Source organism: Perca flavescens, chromosome 5 (assembly GCF_004354835.1).
Source record: "Perca flavescens isolate YP-PL-M2 chromosome 5, PFLA_1.0, whole genome shotgun sequence".
Taxonomy (NCBI): Eukaryota; Metazoa; Chordata; class Actinopteri; order Perciformes; family Percidae; genus Perca; species Perca flavescens.
The window spans coordinates 11,238,892-11,249,682 of NC_041335.1; positions in this window are offsets into that span (position 1 = coordinate 11,238,892).

The following is a 10,791-nucleotide window of genomic DNA, read 5'->3' on the forward strand; positions in this document are numbered from 1 at the left end:
TGACATTGCCAATCACAAAGCCGTCTTGAACCAAAACTATAAGTGATATAAAAAAACAGCAGGAGGTAATTCAGCAGGAAATGTACATACTTGACAGCTCAAAGGCATTGCCATATTACCAAACTTAACACACAGAGTTGTGCAAGAAGCAAATCAGCGCATGGGAAAGATGCAAAGCCAGCCATCAACGGTCTGTTTAGCATTAACTCCTCACAAATTTGTAACATTTTTTTCAGTGGGAACAGAGATGACTGACTGGTCTCATGCCAGTCGGTAAATGGCGCTCTATATGAATGATGAAGATCTCGTATAAAGTGTCTGCAATGCTACACCACCGGGCCTGCCGAGTGGAAAGCTACACTGCTGGTCTTAATGAGCACAGAACAGCAATGTGTTCGACACGCTCTGTTAATGATGGAGCTCCCACTTAAGCCCCAGCTAATTAAAAGCCACCACAGTGTTGCAGGATAGAGCCCAAATAGCATCCAGACCAAACTGTTTGATGGAGTCAAACATGGCTGTTTTCTGGGGTTTTCAGTCAAGTACGAAGTACTGCATAAAGATAAATGTTGAAAAGGTTTTACAGGTATTAAGTGATTTGTTTTTTGCAGGCATATACAAACCAGGCTATCTAAAGTTTTGTTTTTCTTTATTCTGCTCGATAAATGGATATATTTTCACAGTTAAAACATGTCATCTTATAAAACATGAGACATTGATTCATGGATTTAACTCCGTCTAAAGTTTAACATTAGCTCCACCCTGAGCAGGTAAAATATTAAAATATTGATTGTATATGAATACATACAACCCTCTAAAAGGGACCATACCATATAGTGTTTGGTTTCCCAATTTCACATGTCTCCGCAATTGAAATCAACGGCTATTTGTCTGGAGTATTTCCACATTGTGGTACTGCTAGTTTTTGCCTAACTAAAGCATCTGAATATGTTTTCCACCACTGACTACAGGTAAAAGGAGGAGAGAGAAGCTGGCAACTGTATTTTTAAAATCAGTAGTCAAGTCATGTAAGCTCAACAGGAATATGTTCACTGGTTCAGTTGAGGCCACAGGGTGAGTCCACTGCAGGGTATGATATGTGCTACTAAGACTGTGGCTGATGGCCAAGACCCTCTGTTTAGGTAAATGTAGCCAATGTTTCAGAGAGGCGATAACAGTTCTTTCCATGCTGCCGGTGGTGTGACGTGCCCCTCAGCAGCCCCGGACATGTCAGCAGAGTTCACCTCCCATCCTCTGCATGGCAGAGCAAACACAGGAACCACATTAAAGCAGCTGAGCCAGGCCACAGCGCCCCTGTGTACTGGTTTGTTATTCTCCTCCAAAGGTTAATTACAGTGGGGCTATAAAGGCCCGGCTGGCCATCTGCAAGGAATTTGAAAGTTGAAGTCTGAAATTCCTGTCAGGCCAAACGAAAACATAAACAGACCAATCAATCAGTACACTGTTAAATTACACACCCCTTCAATGTGGTTTGTGGGGGGTAATGGCAAGTTAATGTCTTACTTAGAAAATAGCTTATGCCCATGAGGGAGAGACTTGACACTTTCATAATCCAATCTGCAGCATGGTTCACGTGACAGGTTTTTGTGAGGGCATATCAGGTTATGCACAAACAGGCACAACCAGAATTACTGTAATGTTGTATACAAAGATACTGTTGGGATGAAAATGTCTCCATCATGAGTTTGCAGCACAGATGGACAGAGCAAAGGTTTTGTTAAAGGGGAAGATTACAAAGTGAAGAGGGAACAGACAGAGAAAGAAGACAGATGGTCTTTGTAGAAGAAAATAGCTGAATGAGAGGAGGAAACAAAAAAAGAAAATACAATGGAAAGGCGAAGTTATACAGGAATAGCTTTACACCTGCAGCCCTTCACCCAGCCATGTTTCTACCACAAGCCGTGCCATGAATCTACGAGTGGCGACAGTGCATTTCAAGGCCTGCTGGTGTCCCTGGCAGCTCTCATTAGTGCTATGAATAGTCAGCTATTTGTGTTTGTGCAACTGATCCTGGGCATTTTATGACTGTTTACCATGGAGGGAATCCGAAAGAGCCCTATGGGGTGTCACAAATAAATGATATCCAGTAGGAGAGCTGGGTCAAACAGTAGTTCAAATAAGCATTTGTTTTCCCCTCCTCGGAGGGCCAAATGAGTGGGGTTTATTTTATCACATTTAAAATAGAGAGAGTCTGGTCAATCCTAAGAGCGCACACCACATTAATTTAAAAATATACCTCTCAGTTATTATCTAAACTTTCTCACAGTGATTGCACCCCTCTGTATGGCAAAGTGATATAAACTGGAGCTGTTTAAAGTAAGTTTAAATAAACCAGAAGAAATATATGGGAATGCTGCTTAAACTCATAGGTCTGTTTGCCACTTGTCAACTTTCCCAAAGCTGCAAAGCACTTCTGTTTATTCTAATAGGCCACAGAGAGCTGAAAGAGAAGCATTAACTCAGTATAGTACTGCAGTCTGTATTTATTATTCTAATATGGAGAACCAACGTGTCTAATTGCTGGTATACAGGTATATATGTGTGTATGTGTGTGTGTGTGTGTGTGCGTGTGTGTGTGTCACTGGTGTGTGTGTATTTTGTGTTTGTGTCCCCGTCTTGACGGTGAGTACACAGGCTGAATTGAGAAGTGGGTCCCTTGCAGAGCTGCACAGCCAGCCTCACATGGTTTTAATGCTTCCTGCTTGTTGTTTTATGTGTCTACATTAAATGGAACCACATGCTATCAATGGACTTCTACACATGTTGAGGAAATATTTAGCCTTAAAAAGAAAACCGCTGGCCCCATTCATTCAGACACATGACTGGGGAAATCGATAAATGCATCAATGGAAATGTGGTCATCATCGCTGCAGCCATTAAATGCTCCTATAAACATGGTGAGCCCGAAAAGGCCTTTCTGTGCCTCGAGGGGCAGACAGGCCGGATTCATTTGCAGTATTTACGTCAGAAGCAGAGTTTTTGGGCAAGCGGGGTGTGGTTCGGTGACATTATGTGACAGCCTGGACAGCGCAGGTGTCACGCTTTCACGTAAATCGCTCGTTGTGTGAGTCACAGTCTGCTTATCCACACAGCCACCATAACACCAGCAGCTTAGGTGTGTGTGTGTGTGTGTGTGTGTGTGTGTGTGTTGAGCAACCACCCTAAAACATTAGACCTGCTCTGTCACCACACTCCCTGCATGCCTGTGCTAGCATGTTTACTGTAAGTGCACACACTCAAATTTGTGCGTAGTATGCAGCAATCCAACCGCATGAAGATGACTTGCCCAGTATTACATAAGATGCAATATTCTTGTCAGTGCAAAAGAAATTACATGCCGCTTAGATGAGAAGATTGATACCACTCTGATGTCTGAGAGTGGTATCAATCTTCTCATCCAACTCTCAAAGGATAGTCTCTCTTTCTCTCTCTCTCTCTCTCTCTCTCTCTCTCTCTCTCTCTCTCTCTCTCTCTCTCTCTCTCTCTCTCTCTTTCTCTCTCTCAAATTCAAATACAAAGACGTTTTATTAGCATGACCATACTGACAAATAGTATTGCTAAAGCACATACAACAGGGAAACATACACATTTACATACAGTTTTGAGATGCAAACAATCAAACGTAACATTCGTGCAAAAGCAACAACTATATAAAATATTGAACAGCAGCATGAACATAACTAATGGATATCACATGAAAATATCAATATTACAGTGTGTGTGTGTGTGTGTGTGTGTGTGTGTGCTTCTGCGTGTGTCAATATGATGTGCTTTGTAACTGTTTGTGGCAGGTAAAGACGTACTCTGTTGCTAGACTGCAGCTCTCTGTGTGTTCTCCCAACACGACTGGCATTTTGTTCATGTTGGTTATCTGGTCAAATTTGGGATGTTTGTGTTTGAATTTGGAAATTCTTCTCTCTCACTGGGTGCAATGTTACATGCAGCATCACAGATCTATAATCACTCTCAGTGCCTCTGTCAAAAGCAATCAACATTATTGTGCCCCTCATTTCATTTCATTTTTCTCTCTCTCTCTCTCTCTCTCTCTCTCTCTCTCTCTCTCTCTCTCTTTGGAAATAAAGTTGTCATTTTGTTGAGGGTCACTTGTTTGTTATGGATAAAACACACAAAACACTGATGACTTGCTGAGAATCCCTGGAACCACATGCTGACCTGAGATCCGGTCTCAACCAGACCATTACTGATTTGTGTCCCTCTCAGCTTGCCTGTTACTTTACTGTATACAACTTTGGACTGCCCACACCGTTAACACAGAATACACACATGTAATTCTGATCACAGTTTTTGGCTTCAACAAAAAAACAGACTAACATTTTTGTTTTGTAAGGCAACTTAGTTTTGGTGATTTGTTGTAAAGATGTGAACACGGAGTGCGATACAGTAAGAAAAAAATCTCTGAAGGAACAGGACGATCTCTCTGCTCTCTGCTAGGCTCCTTGTCAATTATCACATTGTCAACTCAGTTCAGATAAATCACCAGTGTTTGGGAGTAACGGAATACATGTAACGACGTTACGTATTCAGAATACAAATTATGAGTAACTGTATTCCGTTACAGTCACAATTTAAATAGTTGGTATTTAGAATACAGTTACATTGTTAAAATCAGTGGATTACATGACGATACTTCTCTGTTTCACAAGTTTATTCACTCTGAATAAATTAAGGCAACTTAATGCATTTTCCAGAAGCCCCGATATGAAAAATTGCTATTTGCGTGATCAGTCACAATGGAGTCGGAACGGGCACGACAGAGCCAGGGCAGCAATACGTTTCTATCTTGGAAATTCAAACAGCATTTCACATTAAAGAACGAACAGGGAGAATGAAATATAGCTAACTGTGCCGTGCAGCCTCTGCTTGCCAGCAACCAACCTCCTTTCAGCTCCAAATTACTCCACTTCCAACCTAAAGAAGCATCTTAAAGTAAGTTATTTAATTGAATTAGCCAAGGGTAGTCGTCTGCTGTAGTTTTACTGGTCACCTTGCTATTTTAACATTGACGTGCGACTTTACATTCTCCTAGGTGCTGATTTACTAGCTCCAGAGCCGTTTAAAGATTGACTAGCCCCATTTGACATGCTAACTAACGTTAGCTAAAATTAGCTTGTGGTAGCTTGGACCGCGGTTAGATTTTTGTAGTATGCAGTTCGGGACTACCAATACAATAATCTATCTGCTTGTTCAGGTACACTTTCAGCTAGTTGGAATAAAAAGAACACACCATTATAGGCCTGTTTAGTAAGCTGGATGTGATAGCCGCATTCCTACACTTATAAAACACAATTCAATGTGGAAGTAATCCTGAAGTAATCCAAGTATTCAGAATACATTACTCAGATTGAGTAACGTAACGGAATACGTTACAAATTACATTTGTGGGCATGTATTCTGTATTCTGTAACGAAATACATTTTGAAAGTATCCCTTCCAACACTGTAAATCACTGCAGACAAGATACAGCTATCACCTCACTCAACTGCACCCTTAGGAGGAGAGTTCAGTGACAGGCAGTGTAAGAGTGGTGGTTTTAACTGCATCCATCAGCAGCATCAGTGATAAATCTTCATCATGTTTATGGCCTGTCATTGCTGAGGGAGCAGAGGGGCAAGAATGTGTCCTTTAAAAAATGCTTTCATGCTATGGCTCTTTTAGTGTGCAGGTGCAAGCAACCTAAAATGCAAAAGTCTCCCTCAGTCCATCCTGTGAATGAAAATACTAACAAATTGAAATGCAAACACATGTGAACTAGCTTTTAGTAGTACAATGTAAAGAATGCAGGGGAACATTGGCATGTAGCGTTTGGCTCAATGTGTTCCTTTCCCTCCAATTTACAGTGATACAGACCAAAATGCATCTCCACATCTGTGCTGTGCAGAAGGGATTTAACCTCTAAGCAAACACAACCCTGTCAGTCTCTGCAGCTTGGTAAGAAAACACACTAGTTAAAAGGAAAAGCTCAACATTTTGGGAAATACACTCATTTACTTTCTTGCTAAGACTTAGATGAGAAGATTGATAGCACTCTTTTATCTGTCTGTTAAATGTGACGCTGGAGCCAGGAGGTTAGCTTAGCATGAAGACTGGAATCAGCTGGGGCGCCCCAATAGCTCACTGTGCATTAAGGCAAAGTCCTAACCACAGCGACCAGGGTTTGAGTGTGGCCCTGGGTCCTTTGCTGCAGGTCTTCCCCTCTCTCTAGTCTTTACCTTCTGTTTCAGTCTAAATAAAAGCAATACAATGCCTAAAAAACATCTTTAAAAAAAGAAGCTAGCGTGGCTCTGTCTTAAGAAAACTCCAGGAAATCACTGCACCGAGCAAAGCAATAACTCAGCACATAAAACAACAAATTGCGGGGGTTTTTACACATAATTTCTGTAAAAAAAAAAAAAGGTTTAATAACAAAAATACTGGCAAATACTATGTCAGAGATATACACACTGCTGAAGTAAGTCGTTGCCATGACTATGAATTAAAAGCCTAACAAACTGATGTTAAATGATGTCAAACATTGCAAAATCCTTATTGTTTGTGATTCTATTTTTCATTATTAGCATTATATTTGCAGTATATGTGTGTGTTGCTGAGATAAGAGTGTGAGTGGGAAACGTTCGCAGTCGTTTAAAACCTTACAGCACATGAGCTTCTAGGACTGAGGTGAGACCACCACTGGAGATAAGTGCCACCACTTCCCTTACTCCTGTCCACAAAAATGTTCATAGACTTCAAATTATGCACAGAGGATGCAAATGAAGTGCTCTAAAACTCTTCTGTACAAACACCAGGCAGCCTAAATACTGTGCAATATAACTGTCAAGGCATATTACAAAGTTGCCTGCTAACTACTGAAAACTATTGGTTTAGTGTGATTACATGCAGCAGGCAGGTTGAGAAATTGTGTTGATTTACAGGGACAAGAAGCAGGGGCGATTCCAGGAATTTTTTAAGTTGGGTGGCATGGGGGGCAGGGAATTTTATCAGAATACAGCATAGAAAATCTGCTTAGAAATATAGCAAATTGTGGATAGGATAGAAACACATCACATTCATTAGTTTCACTTATTTCTTTTTTAATTTTTGTCAACAAATTGTATATCCATATACAATACACATTTTCTATGGGCTCTTAAGGCAAAACATTTGGATATGTGGAAACAAATTGGTCATGTGACAAGGGCTGGGAAGATTTTTTTGTCACAGAAATGTGTAAAAATAAAGTGCAATACACAATTTATTTCTTACAGTAACAAGTGCTCTGCAGTGAGTTAAATATGTTTCTACTTTTAAACTGGCCTCAAAAACAAAGTACACAGTTGCCATACAATGTGTATTTAATAAAGTATATATCCATTTACCAAATGGAAAGGCAGCGATTGGCAGAACAGGCAGCAAAGTGACAGCACTCTAGCCCAATGGATTGTGGGGGGCACCGACAGTGTGTGGTTGAATCTGGCCCTCTTCAACTTATTCTCTTTACTGTCTCCATGTAACTCTCCATAGTGCACAGAAATGCCTTCACAGACGTTTTTCTAACAAAAGAATATTAATAATATAGTGCTGGATAGTCAAATGAAAATGAGGGAGGGAATGTGCTGACTACATAAACCTCTCATAAATCTCAAGTTCCATGATAATTCTCAATCTGTCAGTCAGCAGCCTGGAGCGCTGGAGTTTAGGTTTCTTCAAGTCGCAACTGAGATGCAATATTTCATCAGCAGCACAATACGTTCAACAAGATGGTAAATAGAGTTTGATACAGTGATGAGGGGAACTAAAATCATAATTGGACGCCAACATGTCAAAACAACCCAGACTCCCACGCAGCTATAAATCACTTTATCAGTCAAAGAAGAAAAATGAACATCCCATGCCAACAACTGCACATTAAATTCATTAACCGAGTTCTTACAGTAGGGCAGCGCATAAAGAGTGCCATTTAAAAAGTCATTTCTAATTCCATTGAACATAAAACTTGAGCTGTCGTTTGAACTCCACCCCGTCCCATTTTCTTTGCGGTATTTTGGGCTTTGTGAGGGACAAAAGCGGCTTGTGAAAATAGATCGGGGGAAAATGGACCAGTTGGCTTACAGCGCAGAGCAGCGAATAGAAACACTTTGAGCCAAATCCCTCCTCTCAGGCTCAAATAGGGCCCCCGGTTTAACGGCAAAGTTGCACTTGCCACAAGGTTCAAGGCTCTTTATGGCTTACATATGCACAAATCTCATTATGACTTTCCTCTTTGGATGCTCGGGGGCTAATGGATGCAGTCACTGTGAAAATCTTATTGTTGTGGAGGGAATGAAGGGCTGACTAGGAAACAGCTTTCTCACTTTGGTCTGATCTGCTGTACCCGGTCTTGTCAGGCAGTATTAGGAGGCCGAAGGAGGCAGCAGCTATAAGTTCTGTTGCTGTTGGCTGTCTGGTAAAGGTGAGCCAGGGTCAGCGTGTACTGGTGGGACAGTGGTTGGGACGTGACCTCAGTCCAGCTCCACACAGCTGAACAGACTCGCTGCCAAAGCCAGGCTGAAGCTCAAGTTTAAACCCTTATATCCTGTGTAAAAATGGGCCACAGTAGCATCTCCTGCGCCCTTAATCACTGCAGGGTTAATTCTAGGAAACTAAATTGCTGCGGTTTGTCTAGACGGGACACCAGAGGATCAAATTCCAACCAGGTTGAAGAATATTTCCAGAATGTTCATGGCTTTTTTAAGTTGGTGTACCAGATGTTTTGCTGCCAAGTGTATACTGGAGTAGATGCCAGAAAAGGGCCAAATAGCATACTTGTCAATGACTCACATGTTTCTGTAGCTGGCACTTATTGAGGTAACTCCAGTTATCTGGTATCACCAATAGATTAAAGATAACTTATAGGTTGTGTTTATAAGTCAGCAAAAATCCTAAATCAGTAGCTTGGACTGATTGCACATGACTGACCTGTTTTTAGCTAAAAAACATTGTAGATCACTTCCTCCCATCAAAGTTCAGCCACTTTTACAGTAACCACCAAGATATCCTTTACATAAAGCACAGCACCTCTGTGTTTAATAATTGTGACTGAGGGAATAGTTCAGCAGAAAGTGGTTACTCTGAGGGTTGAAATAATATTGATTAGTGGGACAAATAATGGGATTATATTGTAATACCTTATCAATACACTGGCATCAAATAGTGTTCCTCCTCCTTTAGTAGCAACATTCTGACGATGTTATATTTTGTATACTGCAGTAAATTAATTTAAAGTGCTCATATTATGCTCATTTTCAGGTTCATAATTGTATTTAGAGGTTGTACCAGAATAGGTTTATGTGGTTTAATTTTCAGAAAACACCATATTTTTGTTGTACTGCACATTGCTGCAGCTCCTCTTTTCACCCTGTGTGTTGAGCTCTCTGTTTTAGCTACAGAGTGAGACATCTCACTTTGTTCCTATCTTTGTTGGGAGTTGCACATGTGCAGTAAGTACTGCTAGCTAGTCAGCTATGAGGGCGTGCCACGCTAGCAGCTAGGCGAGCATTATAATGTGTTTTACAAAGTGACTCATGTTCGTCAGGGAAGTAAAGGCTGGACTACAATAGAGCTGTTTGGAGCAGTTTGTGAACAGTGTTTTCTGTTGGAGATGGTAAGTGCCTTTAGGGTGGACTTTTTCACTTTGTAAAGCTATAACTTACATAAAAAGATATATAACACAATAAAGGAAAGGGGAAAAGCCAAAAAAGCACAATATCACCACTTTAACATATGATCATTCCTTCATATCAAATACTAATTGCACTGGTTTTATAGGCATTTCTTCATCTTCTATTAGATGTTTGTCCTGGTGTATTACCATTGTTCTCATGCAACACATTGTAATAGTATTGTAATTTATGAATATAAACTATATAAACTAAGACTGTAATTCCAGCCTTAGCCTGCTCTCCTATGTAAAGCAAATCTTGCTTTACATAGTTACAGTAATAAAGCAATAGGGTTAAATAAGATGAAAGATAGTCTATACACTCTTGGTGTTTGTTTTGACTTGTGTACTTATTTGGTAAGTTAAGTTTTATCTATGTTTTTGTAGTATCAACTGACAATGTTGGCACCGTTAATTTGATTGATTGGTGATTGTGTAGGTTGTAATAAAAATAGTGTCAGGATATTGTTAGCTGCTGCAATGAATTTGTTTTTGTTCTGGTTTGTGTATCAATTATTTAATAATTGCCTGTAGTTGCTTCTTCAAAGAACATGATATGAAACCCTGATGTGAGTAATGAGAGGAATACTGTTACATTTGTGGGGCGCTGGCTGTGAAACATCCTCACTATTATCAACTGAAATCAAGCAGAGAATCTCTCAGCAGCGAGCAAGTGTTTAATGTAGAATTCAAATATCCAAATCTGTCTTTTTGATCAGATTGTATTTATGCAGCAAATGCACCAATTACTTACTGTACTTCCACAAAATTGGCATTCTTTTACAGAAACAAATGGTGCTTCACCCAAACATGTAGGAAACAGATTGTTCAAGCTACATTCCTATCAGCTTTAGATTACGGGTATATCATTTATATTATATATATTATATTCCTCTACATTGAAGCCACTTGATGCAGTTTATCACTCATAAGATTAATATCTGGTGATGGATTTGGTACCCACACTGTCTCCTTTATCAAAATGTAGGCTGGACTTCCTTGGCTCTAAGAAGGGAGCAACACTGCATTCTATTTATCTAAAAAGCCTTGCTTAAAAAAATTGCTTTTATATT